Here is a 17,883-nt window from a genome sequence, read left to right as displayed (position 1 = left end):
CCAGACTTTGTGATGTGCAACATCATCAATGACAACATATATAAAGATGCCGCCACAGCCTCTGGATATCCTACTTTGGGGATTTTCAAACGAAATCTTTGCTGAGTGTCCTTGGGTCTTATTTTTGGTTAGTTTGATTGTTGAATTATCCTCAGAGTTTTAACTTTAAGTCTTCCTTTGCTTCAAAAACCTACTTATTTTAATGTTCTTGTTGGTGTTGCTGGTTTTGAGCTCTTCTTATCCTTTACCTGAACCTGTTTCTCTCTCTGTCAAGCCCATTTAATCTCCTGATCAGAATATTCATAATAATATTAATACAGAATGTATCTCTTCCTGACAATTGCTAGGCACCATTTTGTTTTCCATGGGCACTATTATTTAATGATCACTTGCTTTTGGTTGTTTGCCCTTTGATTAAGTTGGCATTCTCTACTCTTTCAATGTAATAATGCCTGCTATGATTAGACCTCTGCCACTATAAAAGAAAAACAAACACAATTTTAATCATGACCTTGCTTGGAATTGATCAAAATGGGAAATCTGAGCCATTGCTAAAATTTTGAATATTTTATCATGTTTGTATAGTTACTTCACATTAACTCATTTTCTATTTTTGTCCTTTAGATAGTTAGGGGAAAACCTGTGTGATCAGACTTGGGGAAAACATGTGAGGTCCACATAAATGATACACTCAAGATGGTTTTCTGACATTGCAAGGTAGCACTGCACCACCACACCACCTCATTGTCCATTAAGCTTTCTAAATTTTAACAGATCAAAACTTAGTGAGTCGCCAATAATAATATGATTTGAATAAGAGGAGTTGCTTCAAGGCTCTGTAAAGCTGTAACTTTATCAGGTAGGAGCTCCGTTCAGGGGTCCTGCTCTTCCCAGAATAGGACGACACTTGCCGGAAGCACCTTGGCTTTACTGTCACTGGACAGGAAGTGGTAGAATCATTTGCCTTATTGGGTGGTTCCTCTGGGTTGTGGGTGAAAAAAGAGACAATACCATCAGTGACAGTGCCCCCACGTTACTCAGAGTGGCAGAGGGTATGGAAGGTGACCATCAGATGTGCTTGCATGACAAAAAAATGAATAAAAAGAGTATTGGGATTTCCATCAGGAAAATAACCTACTCAAAGATTAAATCTTAGATTAGTTGAGAATATTGTGGACTGTAAGGGCACACTTGAACTGTCCTTGAGCATCAACACAGGAATTTAAAATAACAAATAAAGAAGGATTTCATTATTAAATGAAGGAATAAGTTACATAGGAGAAACACAAAGTATAAAAAGAGTGAAAAATAAACAACACCTCTGCCCTCGTTGTCTAGCAAAACACTAATTTACCCTGGCTATTCTGTTGTGTGTGCTCTTCCTGCTCACTTTACAACACGCTGGCTTTTTGTTCTCCCTCTGGCTATTTAACTCCATGTTACTAACTGCCTCCTTACTCTTGAACAACTCAACCAAGGGAATCAAGGTCATATTAAACTGTATCTCAATATAAGCACTTTCAGAGTCCTGGATTACATAATCAGACCCTGGTGCTGCATTGGCAGAACTCCCATGCTTGTAATCTACTATATAATAAAACAGTGTGTGTTTTGTTAGTCCCTCAGAGCAACCTGATTGGTCAGTTTGGCCTTGGTGATTCAATCAAAAGAGGAACTGTGAGTATGAAGCACACAAGCAGGAGAAAAGGCATGGAATGAGAGAGTCACCTTCAAGGACGGGTCATATACTGTAAAACTGGACAGGAGGTTAGAAAGGGGCTTTGAAAATAATGACAGAGTCTAAGAAGCAGGCTTTAAGGGGAATGAGGTTGAGAGATGTAGTACCAGAGCCACATGATTCAGACGCATGTGAATATTGAAGAAAGAACCTGAAGGTAAATATATACACCTTCAGCTTCTGTAAAATTTTAATTTCCCATTGGGGAGAAATAAAGTACAGGTTAGCCCTTTTGATTTGTGGGTTTACAATTCATGGGTCTGCCTATTAATGGGATTATCATCAATAATTAAAAGTAAATTATTTTGCGAGTTTTGCAACCTGTTGTAGGAAAACGCTGGCAACACTGAAGCAGCACTACTTAAATGGACTGCAAATCCCAGTACTACCCCGGTAGCACTGTGCCATTTGACAGATTTATTATAAGAAGTAAAATTTTGTAAAATGTTAAGAGTTTATTAAAGAACTGCCGAACTACATATTTTGTCTGGGGTCTCGGCAGCCAACCTCACACACATGATTTGCTTGCACAGTGATCATTCTGTTTTGCGTTTTCTCAACTTTTTATTTAGTATAATAAGCTTAGAACATAAACTTATGGGCCTAAAACATATTTATGGCTTTTTGCATTCATAGGTGTCCAACATCATGAATTGCAAGGGATATCTATCTATCTATCTATCTATCTATCTATCTATCTATCTATCTATCTATCTATCATATAGTCCCTCAAATATCTATCTATCTATCTATCTATCTATCTATCTATCTATCGATCATATAGTGCCTTTCATATCTATCTATCTATCTATCTATCTATCTATCTATCTATCTATCATATAGTGCCTTTCATATCTATCTATCTATCTATCTATCTATCTATCTATCTATCTATCTATCTATCTATCTATCTATCATATAGTCCCTCAAATATCTATCTATCTATCTATCTATCTATCTATCTAAGCATTTACCAAATACTGTCCACACACCTGATATTTATTCATTCATCGGGTGAACAGCAAAGATCAAACTTTTTTATTTTTTATTAAGTTGTGCACATCACTAAAATTAGTATTATTGGCAAAGCCCAAAAGAAATAACCCACAGCAGAGAGCAGACAGCAACACATTGCTCTTCCATTAACTATATGATTATTATAAAATTACAGTAGTAGAATGTACAGATATAGATCATCTCTGTAAAATATTTCCAACTGAAAACATGATATTTTCTGATGTTTTTAACGCCTTATAATTATCCTGTTAGAGGATCTACATACAGTGTAATAAAAGATTCCAATTGCTGTTTTAGAGTTTTTTTTATTTGTATTTCTTTCAGTCCATTTTCTGAACTTTCTTTGTTCAATCCAGGGTCTAACTTGACAGCATTGGTTACAAGGTGGTATACAACCTTGGACGGTGTACTAGCCACCAACTGAAGGGCATACACACACACTCACTCACAATGGACTCAGTATAGAGATGGAAGATAAACTTACCTGAAAGTCTGTGGGGTGGCAGGGCAATGTGCAATGTACTGCCAAGTGACAACAACTAAAGATCATGTCTCATTTCACGACTTTTCCAGACATTTTCAGTCATAGCCTTAGGGACTCAAAGACAATCAGCGATACACTGTTGTGAAAACAGCCACATAATGTGACATACCCAGTGACTCGCTCCAACTAATCTGTGAATCGCCCTAATATCAAACTGGTTTAATTTTGTCTTTAATTATAGTGGTGGGCTCTGTATGCATGAAAGCTAACAAATAATGAATGCTTCTCCAGAAGCATAATTCATATAATTCAGCCACAAGGAATTAGAACGTGGGTGTTTTGGACATCACAAATACAAGAAGAACTCATCTGTATAATGTTTTTCATACCATGGAGGAATGGAAAAATAAGAAAAAGCACAGAGGTTATGGCTAAATTTGTTGTACCTTTTAAACCTTTGTATAGCACCAAGTCTGACATATTCTAGGATTAGAAGTCACATAATGTGACAGAAACTTAAATGAGGCATCTGAATCCAGGAAACAGCATCAATGAGAATAAATGGATACAAAAATTGATATAGTCATGTGAATATTGAAAAATTAATCCAGGGAGAATAAAAAAGTATCCAAATATTGCTTTTCTTCTTAATAACAGAAAATGTGATTCTTATTATTCACTCAACCAATGTTTTGTTGCTTACTGTGAACAATATATAATGTAATTCAATTGAATTCTACTTATATTTGTATAGTATTCTTCACTCAGTGAAGTTCCAGGCCACTGCAACATATTTATAGCTCTATGCAAGTTACATTATTTACATGCATAAAAATGCAAATTAAGTAAACACATAGAAAAACAGTAAATTCAATGTGGTGAAAATAGCAATTATAACAACATACAGTATGTCCATTACCGTGATATTTGCGACATGGCCAATTGACAATGAATGAGAGGAAAACAAAATATCCAGTCAACAGCCTTCAGGGAGAACATAAACCTCTGAGGGAGTTGACACGGTCACAGTTCTGGTGATCTAGACCATTTGGCTGTTAACCGCCTCTTTGGCATATTGCAGCATTTTACTCATTTATGTTGGGTGGTCTAATAAACTCCTTTCCAAATATAAAGTGACATTCTCACTTATTGCTGTCCAGGGTCATGGGAGGCTGCAGCGTAACATAGCAATAAAGCAGCAATGAAACATCACAGAGTCCACTCATTAATATACCCAGTCAAACAGGATCAGACTGGCACTGCCAATTAACCCAACTGAGAGGTCAAGGGGGATGATAATGAAAAGGTATCCACAGAACAGCCCACCCAGACCCAGGGAGAATATACAAACGTGACACAAACACCAAGCAGGCACAGGATTCTCACCCAGGATGCTGGAATCATGAAGCAGTAATGCTTACCACTGAACCACCAACAAGCAATATGTACTGACAAACGAGAGCTGCAGTTAATAGAGAACAGTTTTTAATTTACTGGTAATTATTATAGCCACATACATGAGGATATCAGTAGAGGTCAAGAGGAAGTAGGTTGAGCAGGTTATAAAGTATCATATTACATGATATGTCAAAATAGAAATAATGAACCTCTTCCTCATGCAAAGGGCTTATTGACTTTGAAAGAAACTATGAGTCATGAAGATGAGATGGAGACCCTGACAGCTTTTTAAAAAATCTGGATAAGATACTGAGAAAACATAGCTATTGGTCACCAAACAAACTTGATGGACTGGACATTCACTTCTTGTTCACAAAATTTCTTATGCTCTTATACTCACAAGGTACCAGACCATAAGCCATGAGACTGCTGATTCAAGAACCACCATCAAACCACAGAACATGACAGTACCCCATTACTAGGAACAATTGTATCATGTATTAAGTGCGCAGAGATATTTTTAATACAATTATAGACCAAGTGGAAAAATGAGGTTATTGAGATGGGTTTGCAATGCCTACTAAAAAACATTCACTCCCTTAGACATTTTCACAATTTATTATTATACAACACTGAATCACAGTGGATTTAATGATGATCAAGCGAAAAAGACCCATTGCCTACAGTGTGATTCAATGTTGTATAATGATAAAATGTGCAAACTTTGAGGAGCACAACTCCATGGCCCTCAGCTGCCGATCCTCAATGTATGTCACCAAGCCCAACCATCAGGGCAGGGCTGAGTAGGAATATGTATTTCTGCTTTTCACAGGGCCACAGCCCTGGCAAAATATGCAAGAAATATTTCTTTTAGATCTGATAATGTTAATAGTTTAAAAAAAAAAAAACAAAGCAGACACACAGGCAGGTAGCAAAAAGAAGAGCTACAACATTCTCAAATCCATTGAATTCAATTCAGAGATTCAGGGAATAGAGCCTGTCCTGGTGTCACTGGATAGAAAGAAGGAACCAGTAGTGGTGAGGACTCCAGTTAATCTAATGATCCATTTACAAACAAATTCACTCCGACTGACATGCACGTCTTTGGGAATGTGGAAGGAAACCTGGAGCACCCAGAAGAAAGCCCACTCAGCCATTAGAAGAATAGACGGTTTATGGGATTTTAGCTCAGGACAATCCACTGGTGAGGCAACAGGGTTCACCACTGCAATGAACAGGGATAATTTAAAATCATATGAAATTCTGTGTTTTTTCCACAAACACCAATCCATCTAACATTTTTCCAGGTATCTTTACCTCTGAAAGGTGTCTCAAAAAATCTAAAGCCCATCCAAGAAGCAGTGAGTACAAGGCAAAGTTGGTCCAGGCGTAGCACCACTGTAATTTATGAAATGGTGTGCCCTCAAATTGTGAGAAAAACAAAGTCTTTAGTGGAAGAAGTCTATGCAAGTAGAGAATGGATAATCAATCTCTAATCACAAGGTAACTCAACTGGAATCGAACCACAGATCAAGTAATATGTGGTGGCAGTATTGCCTGCTGCACCATTTTTTGCAACCCCAAAAATTCCACAAGTATCAGTTGATTCACAACAAAACATTTGAACATGCGATTAGGTAATATTAATCCAATTCAAGGCTGTGGTGAGCCAGAGCCTGTCCCGGCAGCACTAGACACAAGTCGGGATCTAACCTTGGTGGGATGGTGGTTCCTCCTAGGGCCCAGTCACAAGCATACACCCACATTTACACTCTTAAAAATAAAGACGCCAAAGTGGTTCTACAGAGTGACACCATAGGATAATCATTTTGGGTTCCCCAAAAACCAAAAAAAAAGATCAGTGACACCTCTCTGCCCTCCATTTAAGATATCTTTATAAAACATTGCAACTGTAAAGCCTATAATATTAAAAAGGATTGCTCCCAATTCTTCTAGTTTCTTTGGCACACTTCCATTTGGCGGAAGGTGCAGTAGCATCTGATGCAGTTCTGCCAGGTTCTGTACCAGCTTCAAACCCTTGGATGTTCGGACTCTGAACTCTGTGATGCCCCCCTGATCTGTTCCTAGAAGCTTATTTATACATGTGTTATAACTTTTCCTACTGTTGGCTTTTTATTAGCTGCTAGATGTTGTTATTTATTACTATTTCAAAGTTATTACTATATTTTTCCATCCAACCCGCTGTATCCTAACTACAGGTTCACAGCAGTCTGCTAGAGCCAATCCCAGCCAACACAGGGTGCAAGGCAGGAAACAAGCCCCAGGCAAGGTGCCAGCCCACCGCAGGGCGCACACACACACACACACACACACAATTGAGAATCACCAATGCACCTAACCTGCATGTCTTTGGACTGTGGGAGGAAACCGGAGTACCTGGAGGAAACCCACGCAGACACGGGGAGAACATGCAAACTCCACGCAGGGAGGACCCGAGAAGCAAACCCTAACTGCGCCACAGTGCCGCCCTTATTTTCACTTATTATTTAGTATTTATTTATCTGTTTATAGTATATTTTTGTTACATTTTTTGCACTTGTCCTGTGTTTATGTAAATGTTACACTGCGGTTCTGAAAAATGTTATTTTGCCACTGTATGCTGCAATACTCTGTATGGATGTTATGACAATAAAACCACTTCACTTAACATAAGAACCATTCATATAAAGACTCCAGAAATAACCTTTATTTACTTAGATCAGTAAAAGATTCCATAACTAGTGCAACCATCAATAGATGGTAACAGCTTTGTGAAATTCCAATGTGTTCCTACGTATAATACAGGATAAGATCAGGTTTTCTTGATTTGTTGTATCCTGCCAGATCTCAAGATTTCTATTTTGTCCACATATTACTCGCAAAGAAGGCTTCCCAGAGTGAAATGACTGTCTCTCAAACAAAAGTGCTACAAGGAGCCACACAGCCCAGTAAAGTGCCATTTCAGAACCAGTAATTTTATGAATGCAGGGGGCAATTTGGAATCACCAATTAACCTAACCTGCAAATCTTTGAAGTACCCATAACTAAACACGGAGGATGTTCAAACACTATACAGACGATGATTGGTAGTAAATTGCAAATACCCAGGACCACTGAATTCATGAGGCAGTAGCACTAACCATGATTTTACCGTGCCACCTGTTTTATGATTAAATTGATTTTACATGTATGTTTTTATCCAGCAACACTCTAAACTGCTTATTCCAATTCAGAATTGCAGGTGCCATATACCATCCTAGATGTTCTGGACAAGAGGTAAGAACTATGCTTGAAAGGATTGTAACTCCATTGCATGACACATTCAAAAAGGAAACAGAGAAGAGCAAACTGCATGCTAATCTGGAGTTGAACCCTGGAACCCGGACCTGTGGGCAAGCCTTCTTAATGCAGTTTCAATGTTGCAAGTAAACGCTTTCAAGAGAAGAAAACATGTTCAGGATTTCCCATTGAAGATAGTCGGACAGTTTTATGATGACCCCAGTCCTTTAGCCTCTCACTTACTCAGTCAATTAATGTACATTTTACTTTCGGTGTTGGTAAATAACAGAAGAAACGCACTTCTGTTAAATATTCTCCTAAAAACAAAAGAATTATAACACAAATGTATCCATCTATATGTTCTCAATTTTCTTTAAAGGTACAGGATGGTGGTCTCAGGCGACATTGATAGCAAACAAAATCAGTCCCAGGTAGGGTGCCAGCCCAACCAGTCCAATCAGGGCACACTCGCCCACTTACGCCAATAACAGACATTGTTGGCATTTTGAACACCTCGAGAATGACCACCCGAACACCACATCTATCAAATAATCAGTTAGATATGGAAGTGTCAAGTTGAGTTGTGTTTATTTATACCTTTTTAGTGTGCTCATGTTCGCGGAAAAGTTGAAAACTAATTCAGAAATCGTGTCATTTCTGGATACGTTTTTGCAATTGCACGATTGCCAGGAATAGGTCAACACCGACTGCACTCTCCAGCAATAGACATTCTGGTACAGAATCACATCAAGAAAACCTACTTTGGAAAAATGAGCATTCTTTGTACTACGACAACGGGTCAAATTCAATGTCCACAGAAGTCACTCCGCACTACGATTAAACTTTTGTTAATACACAACATCCGCCACCTACTGCCCTACTCTATTAGCTGTAAGAAAAAATAAAATCGAAAAAATCGTCCTCTGACGTTTATTGCACTGGACTTTGTCACCTGCTACAAACACCTGTTGAAATCTAAGTTTACGGGCTGGGGGCTCCCGGAAATACCCTGTTTCCATGACGACGCACGCTAACAAATTGAACTTGAATCTCGTTAAATAGCAAAGATCAAGAAGTAAACTTCGAGAGCAGACGCTCGTACTCACCTATTGCTTTGTATCGCTGGCCGGAATGAACTTTACTGTAAATGAGATGCGATCCATGTGACTCCGCTGTCAGTGACTGTGAAGAAGTCCGCCTGACGAGGAAGCTACGGCGTATTGTCTACCTGCTTGGGAATGAGGGGGAAGTCGCTAAAAAAGTAAATCACCGATGTACTTCCTCATTGCTGTTTGCCCTGTCCATTAGCCGAAGAGGTGTGTGTGTGTTTGTGAGAAAGAGAAAGAACAAGAGAAGTTAACGCCTCCACCACCGCCATCACTTTCAGCAGTGCATCGAGAAGTGCAGGATAATTCTCGGTCAACTCCAAGCTCTATCTCGCCATATTAAATATTATGCTAAGAGAAATATGCAGTCTTTCCAGTCTTTGTGCATTTTGTACAACTTAAGTAACCACTATATGCATTTGACGATTTTGGAAGGTAAGTACACATCATCAACCCTGCATAACGAATGTTTCTCACCAGATTCTCAGCAAAATTCACTTGTCACATCTTATATGTCAGGGCCATGACTAAGGCTCAACTAAACTGAATTCATATTTTTTTAACGTCTGACTTACGTTTCATTGCAGTTTCATTTTATTTTTAAAAGTAAGCTTATACTGCAATTTTTTTAAGCTCAGCCCAACATTGAAAAAGTAAACTTAGAAGGTGAAACACCCTGGTATATTTAGTGGGCTAAGAAGATGACATTGTGGTATGTGTTTAAATTAGAATGCTTGTGACATAGAAAATATGACCACGTATACAGTATTTGGGGTCAGATATTATTTTGGGTGTTTACCTATAATATTTTAAATTAAGTAATGTTTTGAAATTTCATTAAAAATGAAAGGAATACGCTTGAAAATATATTTTCCACATGTTGCTTACCTGGTTTTGTATGCAGTTATGACCAAGAAAAAAATGTAATGGCATTTTCTCATACAGAGCGGAGATTAAAAAATAAAAAACGTTTCTGATGCAATATAAGTCGGTGGTGACCAATTTATAATCCAATATCAAAACGTCCATGAAAAATTCTTCATAATTCACGTTAAGCATCCAGTCATATGCACACAACTTTCCAATTATATGTATTTTTATTAACATTTTGTTAAATAAACCATCTCTGGAAAAAAACTTTTGTGAATTAAAACAGAATGTGCTCAAATTAGACAAAGAAGTTGAACTGAAGACCCGCCACTTGTCATTAATTGGTCCCAAATCCAACCCAGTGCTAGCGTTTTCATTGGTTAATATTGCTTGTCATATGATACTGAGAGTGTAAAGTTCACCGAGAGACATGTATAATTAAAGAATAAAAGCGAAAGAGAACATTATTATGCAGGTAATAAATAGGCTTCAGACTTGTGTATATGAGATGCGTCAAGATTCAGAAGGTCAATTTACCCTGCTGCTAAATAAACCCAAAATACTACAGTTGTGGATATGATAATTAATTATGATGATGGGAGATGGGTCTTCAATTGAAGTTCTCAAAGGCACCTGAACAAATTTCATTTTTGTTCACAAGAGTGTTTTCCATAAATGGTTTATTTCAGCCAGAAAACCTACAGCAACTAATTCTCCAAAGCTGCCTGAGTTAAGCAATAATTGTACATCTTCCTACCTACAGAAAAGATGTAAAATATATGGTCACCTTTAAAATGCAGATTGTGTAATTATATCACACTGGCGACAAGAACATTGCATAAAGGGATCATTTTCCTGCAGATCATCTAATGAGGCCTATGTAATCATGTGTATAAAATGTCCCAACATTTTACAATATATGGGAGTAACTGGACAAACACACCACCAAAGAATGAATTTACACAGGTTCTGCATTAAGCATGACAAGAGAAATGTTCTTACGGGAGCTCACATCAGCAGCAATGGACACTGTGAGAAGGACTTTAAGCTCATAGTACTTATGGGCAACCTCAAGGTACAGCAGGAGAGAAAGGAATGGGAAGTTAAACTGATGCTAACATTTAACATATTCCAATCTCTCTGACTGACCCAGACAATTTGACCACAGATCCACATTTTATGGAAAACTCATCAAAAACTTCAAAACACTTTTTCAGATAGTTATCTTATCAAATGATCTTCACTATACATTGTTCTTCTCTTCTTCTACATGAATCGTAGCCTGGAGAGGTCTATTTTTTATTACTATTATTATTTTATTACCACACCTCTTTTAACTTCACCTGCTTGTTGTCTGGTACAAATCTTGTAATTATTATTTAACCCACTTCCTATTGTCCAAATGATTTGAAATTTTGCACACTTACTCACTTCCGAGGACAATACATCGATTAATCGGTTTCACTAATTTATCAATTAATCCATGTTAATTAAGTAATGAACTTTTCATATGAAGAATAGTTAAAGATTTCTCCAATAGATGGCGTTAGTAACGGACAGAAATATTAAAGGAAGTGTTAAAATATTGATTTCAAAATTATACGATAATAAACCCAAGACTAAAAAGTTGAAAATAATATATATATATATATTAAAAATACTTTTTAAAACCATGCTTATATTAAGTTAAAAAGTGTACTAAAAAGTAAAAAATAAGTCTCTCATACATCACTTGTAAAATAAAAGCATGGGTGCTTTTCATCAATCAATACAATCTTAGCAAAAGCAGTGCCAGGGGGTGCGGCAGCAGGAGCTGTTGAGCCCTTATGGGCAGCGTTTTTGCCACACCTGGATGTGCAGCAGGAAATGGGCAATCAAGCACCTGGAGCACTTCCAGATGCCTTATAAAAGTAGCCAGGAGCCACCACACGAGGAGCCAGAGTCGGGAGGAGGGAGACAAAGCTGCCCGGGAGAAGTGGAGGATTGAAAGGAAAGAAATTGTGCTTTTTTGGGACTTTGTTGTGCCTGAGGGACACGGGGAAGACGTGGACCCCAGGTGAAGAAAAATAAAATGTTAATTTATTTTACATGTGCCTCCGGTGTCAGTCTGTGTCGGGTCGGCGCTGATATATCGCCTTTATCACGCTGCTTAATATATGCAGTAAGAGATAATATTTTAAAACTATGCTCATAAATATAGCATTCTATTTACTGCTTAAATTTAATGTGCTGCAGCAAGCCAACAGGAGAAGGTACTAGTCCACCGCAGAGTGCATTCACATTTATTTATACTGGGCCAGTTTGGAGTAGCCAATTAACTTAACCTACAGGTCTTTGGGATGTTGGAGAAAAACCAGTGTAGACATCCACAAAGATACAGGGAGAATATGGAGAAATTGAATATGCCAGGATTTACACGCAAGTTTCTGGAACTGGGAGGCAACAGTGCTAACTGTGCTTCAACACAAACCTTCTATTTAAGCATCTCTTGACCATCCAAACTAGTCACAGTCTAATGCCTGTTCACAAAGCACCTTGGAATTCATTAAGCTTCCCACCCTCTCTTCTTGATATGCACTGCCTTTCTAATCTTATCTGCTGTTAATTATCTAAATTCTCCTCATTTTGCTAGTTTGTCATTTAGGCCTAAGACTATTGCATTACTCAGATTCTTGTGCTTTGCTTTAATTTCTATTCTTTATCACCTGTCACTTTTTACTGATCATTTGTGTATTGTATACTTATGACTTTTGCACAATGATGTGAGTAAAGGCATTTATTAAATAAATATATATACTAATTTAATAGAACATAACATTCTCCAAACTTCCTTAAATCATTTCAGTGCAACAAGGACTTAAAGCCTGTCCCACAGTACTAGCCTCAAGGAGGCAGCTCACACCGACTCAAACAAGTCAATTTGGAATAGGCAGTAAATCTGACGTTCACATGTTTGAAGAAATGGAAGGTAAAAGACAGTAACTTGGAAGAAAACCCAAACAGACACAGGAAGAACTCCACAAAGTAAAATTTTGGATATATTTGTCATGTCATTTTCTAACCTCCTTAATCCATATCATGGTCACAGTGAGGCTGGAGCTTATGTCAGCTAGCAAAGGGCAGGAACAAACCCTGGAAAGGGCACTGGCCCATCACACACCAGGACCAATTTAGTGTCATCAATTGAGCTGGCCAGCATGTCTTTGGACAGAGGGAAGACACCTATGAGGGGAACACTCAAACTCCACAAAGGGAGGACCTGGGATGTGAACCCTGGACTCCTTACTACAAAGCAACAGAACTACCACTGTGCCACCCTTGGGTGTATTTGAGTATGAAAATATGCAAAAGGCAAAAAACAGGAAAATATGTATGCCAAAAACGTCTAATTTATAAAACCTTCCATATTCACATTTCCTCTCAGTTTACCTTTAGAAAAACTTGTAAAAGTGCATATGTGAACATTCCTGGGACCTTGCTAGGTTGCCACGCTAAAACTACCATATGTTCATTATGCTAATCAACCACATGCATATTTAGTCACGATTGTGCAGATCTTCATTGGCTGGTAAAGCAGCCTCCCACTTGATGCATTGAGACGCGGCCGCTTGTAACTATGATGTGCTCAGCATGACATCGAAGCACAGGGTTTTGGAAATGTGTAAGGTGCCAGGTAGCTACTATCACTTGACACATGTAATGATTTGATTGTTATTACAATAAATAATATAAGCTACATGATAAACTTCAAGTTCAGCCAATAACCTTACCAACGAGCCAACTATAACATACAGCAGCATCATAAGCAGATTGTCTGTCAGTGTTACTTTGGCCTGAAATAAGATAAATGAATCATGGGCTGACCCAGGCCAAAGATACGTAATATTTGTCAGGATTATCTTGGCATTACAGATGACTTGGATGTAAGTGGAATGTCACTGCTTGCAGTTAACAAAAGTAGTGTGATTCTCGCTCTGTGCCCTTATTGCTGTGAGTGGTATCAATTGGCACAATTATATTAGGAAAACCAAATGGCTCTCGGGAGTCAGCTCATAAGCCAGCCATTATCATGAGCAAAAAAACAACAAAGTTCTTTAGTGTAAATACACAGTATTGGTTGTCTTAAAACAGAGTTTGTACATTACTGTCATCACTTTTGAAGTTTAATATGTTTGTTACATTAAGACACATTATAATAACAGCTTGGAGATATTAATTATTATACATGCAAGCCCTCATTTCATATTTTGACTGCATTTCCCTGCCTGATCACGGGTGTCGTCATTTTCCAGATAATCTGAAATATTGTATACTGATAGGTCAGAGTTGTAAATATACGCCAGTTCTCCTTTCAAATTGTTACAAATTCCGACTTTTGTGCAGAAAGCTGCATATGCCCACCGCTAAGACACTTTTTGTACGTACGCAAGTTTTATAAATCTGACCCCAATTGTGCTTCAAATCCAGAACTCTGGATCTGTGTGGAAACAGTGCTAACTATGGTGCCATATTGCCACCAAAGCATTATTTTACTGCAAGAAAATTTTAAACTGAGTAAACTTGCAAATGCATACTTGTCCTAATCTCTCATTTTGAACCTCAAGTAAAATTTAGACAATATGAGTACTCTGTCTTCTTGTAAGTGCCTTAACTCAAACTGGAGCCAGACAAACTAGGCTGTGAATGGAAAGCAAAAAGTCTGTTAGCAAATGGAGCCTATGCAAACTCTACACAAGAAGTGAACTGAAATAGGAGTCAAATTAGAGTCAGGTTAACAACCATATCTTCTTCTCCACAATGCTTGTCTTGTATTTATTGCTGCTTTGAAAACTTCAGGTTCCTGGATCCTGTACTCAAATAAATTAATATACACTGTACATTCATAGACAGACAGCTCTGCATATGAAGATGACCCACATACAGCTATGACATTCTACCAGACACATTTTCTAGCTAAGTGGTTCCTTCAGGATTTTAGGAAAGTACAGCTAGTCATGATTCAATGAAGAGATATGAATATTCTTATTGAACCTGTAATTTCTTTGGGCTATATTATATTCACTAAACCAGTCTGACAAGACTTAGGTTGTCTATAGTGTTGCAACACAAGTGGCATCCTCTCTTCAGCAAACACAATATGTAGAAACTGACAAAATTGTGCTAGAGGCATAGCAAGACAATTAAAAAAGAATGTTAGTGAGAGAATCTCATTAAACATTTACTGAAGATATGGTGAAGGTGTGTCTCTTTTTACCACAGGAGAATACTGAGGCAAATAAGTAAAATGGGAAGTATGGTCTGCTGGCTAAGCTGTAGAAAGAGTTCACCCTTTGTGTCCAAGGTTTAACAATATCTGTGAGACAAATTGTACTAATTAACATTTCCAGAAATATTCCCTCCAACAGGTTAGCACTATTAAGCTATTCCTAATATGAGTCTGTTTGTTCAAGGATTGTCCCCGTCTTGCATCCTATGCTTGCTGGGAATGGCCCCAGTTTCCCTGCAACCTGCCTAGGAATTAAATTGGTTTAGAAAGTAAATTAATTAGTTAAGTTAAACGTCTTTGTTAACTAAGGACCGGCAACCTGTCCAGGCTCAGTGTCTCAGTGTCTGTTCAGGATAAAAACGGGTTTGGAAAATAGATGGATGGGTGGATCCCTAGAAATTTTACTTGGATCAGGCGCTACTATGTAGGTTTATATCCATTCCTATTTTTTTAAAAGCTGCACTAAAACTCTAACAGAAGGACTCAGCCTAAAGAGAGATTTTGATGTGCTGAATTTTTTTTTTTTTTGCAAATGGATTGTGAAGTTAGCTTTCATGCCTTTAAGCCTTAGACAGGACATAGTGTAGATGAATATGTCTAGTGTCTCAGTTATTTCCAGGTAAGAAGTGACAGACCTTATGTAGTCCTGGGCTCTGAATCTAAAAAGTTTGCACCTACAGCCTGCTGACTTACTATGTGACTCTAGAATTGTTACTTAAACTGTTATGACAAGCCAGTATCATTGGTTAATATTATCTGTTGTAAAAAAAACTTTGGGGTACCACCTTAGTGACCCTGTATAATTTGACAGTTGTGAAGAATAAATTTGCAATTATTTGCTGTAACGTCTTTACGACTCAAGTCCAAATATAACCCAAAAAGAAAGGGGCAGATCCGAGGAGGACGGACACTGGAGATGATGTCAGTGATGGTACAGCCATCAATCACCCAGTCTGCAGCGGGAGAAAGAGATAACAGATCAGATAACAGTGCCAGCTCCTGGCTCGGGGTACATTTCTTGGTCTTCCATGCACAGGATCGGAGTGGTGGCTCTGAGGCTAGAGATCTGCACTGACAATCAGAAGCATTGCCTGGTTGAAATCCTGTACATGCCACAAATAATTCCACTCCATTGGGCCCTTGAGCAAGGTCCTTAACCCGTAATTGCTGCATCCTGGGTATGACATTAACCTGCATCATGCCCAGCTAGCAAGTCAATCAATGCATGTTCCCAACCTCTCTCTCTTTCATGCACATGTGCGTGACACTGTTTTTTTTATGCTGGTGATGTAAACTTATTTTAAATATGCAGGGACATAAAATGGTTGTGTGTGCATTCACTTAGTGATGGACTGGCACCTTGTCCAGGAATTGTTCCTGCTTTGTACCCAGTGCTTGCTGAGATAGGGTTCAGATCCCACCATGACCCTGATCTGGATAAGCAGGTTTAGAAAATGGATAAATGGAAGAACAATGAGAGACAGAGACTATTGGCCAAAAAAGATGAGATCATTCAGCCCAGCAGCTAATAGTTTAGTTATCCTATTGTCTCACCCACAAACCTTTAAAAGTTGTCAAGGTTTTTGCTCCAGAGGAATGGCTCAGGAAGCTGTTCCAGATTCATTTAGTTGTACTGAATGCACTTTCACTTTATTTCCATCAAAGTCCTCAAAAAAGTTGTTTGTTGCACTGCAATACTTTAACAGATTTCTCTGAGAATTCTGAAGATCTGGATAAGATGTCCATGTAGTTGCCTTTGCTCAGTACTCACTTTTATGTCCTGTCAGAGTAGGACATAACCTTTAGATCCAGGATGCAGTTGGCTGCTATACTCCACATGGTTTCTAGTACTGCTATGTATTTTTTATAGTTTAAGTTTTTTTTTCTTTTCTGTGCAAAATGGGAAATATTAAACTGAAACAAAGAAAAGGGCAGATAAATATTATAGGGATCAGAATCAACAGGTCAAGGATCATTTCTGACAGTTCTGATAAGCAAAAAAGCTACAGTAAGTTACTACATCAAAATTATATTAAAATTGAAAGCAAAAAATCTAAGCCATAAACACTAAGACTTGATAACCATAAAGAAATCTTTGGTTTCAGACAACTAGGAAGTGTACAGAATTAGAGATGGTCACCCACCCATAGAAACAACATGGCCCATTCAACAAACAACTGCCAATATGATAGCAATCATGAAAAAAGAAATGTCATTGCTTGAGAACATGAAAATAAATTAACAGCTAGAAAATTAAGCTGAAGGAAAAAGTAAATTCCACACAGTCAAAAATTCCTAAAGTGCCTAAACAGGTTCTGCAGAAAACAAATGGAAAGGCAGAAAAAATATTTTAAAACATTGCAATTGTCACTCTTATATGTGACATTCTCATAGTAAAAATATTCAGCCTATATGCAAAATGCCTGCCTTATGTTATAGTGTATAGTGTATAGACAGTTTTATGCCTGCCTCAAGTTTTTTCTTTTTTTAGTTACTTAGTTTAATGTCTGGTGTGTTTTGTAGCTGAATGTGTCGCTGCTCTCTTTCACATGTGTTTTATTTTACTTCAGTTAATATTATTTTGTCATGCTGTTTATGAGATATTATGCATGTATGAGTCTTCTATTTTATGTTGTTTTTTATATTTTGAGCCTGCAGGTGGGGATCGCAGTAGACTTAACATGGCTGCTGGGGCATCAGCATTAATCTTCTCTCTTTCAGCTCT

The 17,883-nt window shown here is 37.9% G+C and overlaps 1 protein-coding gene across 2 annotated transcripts in view; it reads right to left on the bottom strand.

Moving 5' to 3' along the window:
• Positions 1 to 9,360, bottom strand: part of LOC120517867 — a 29,718-nt gene extending 20,358 nt beyond the window's left edge. Inside the window, exon 1 of one of the 2 annotated variants that reach the window (XM_039740370.1) lies at positions 9,023 to 9,360. The gene's annotated coding sequence lies outside the window, so the exon portion shown is untranslated. The remainder of the gene's footprint in view (positions 1 to 9,022) is intronic. The other variant, XM_039740369.1, reaches the window with a different exon arrangement.
• Between the last annotated feature and the right edge of the window lie 8,523 nt (positions 9,361 to 17,883).

This window comes from Polypterus senegalus, chromosome 17 (assembly GCF_016835505.1).
Source record: "Polypterus senegalus isolate Bchr_013 chromosome 17, ASM1683550v1, whole genome shotgun sequence".
NCBI classification, from domain to species: Eukaryota; Metazoa; Chordata; class Cladistia; order Polypteriformes; family Polypteridae; genus Polypterus; species Polypterus senegalus.
The sequence above is the reverse complement of the archived record's forward strand: the minus strand, read 5'-3'. Positions and strand labels throughout refer to the sequence as shown.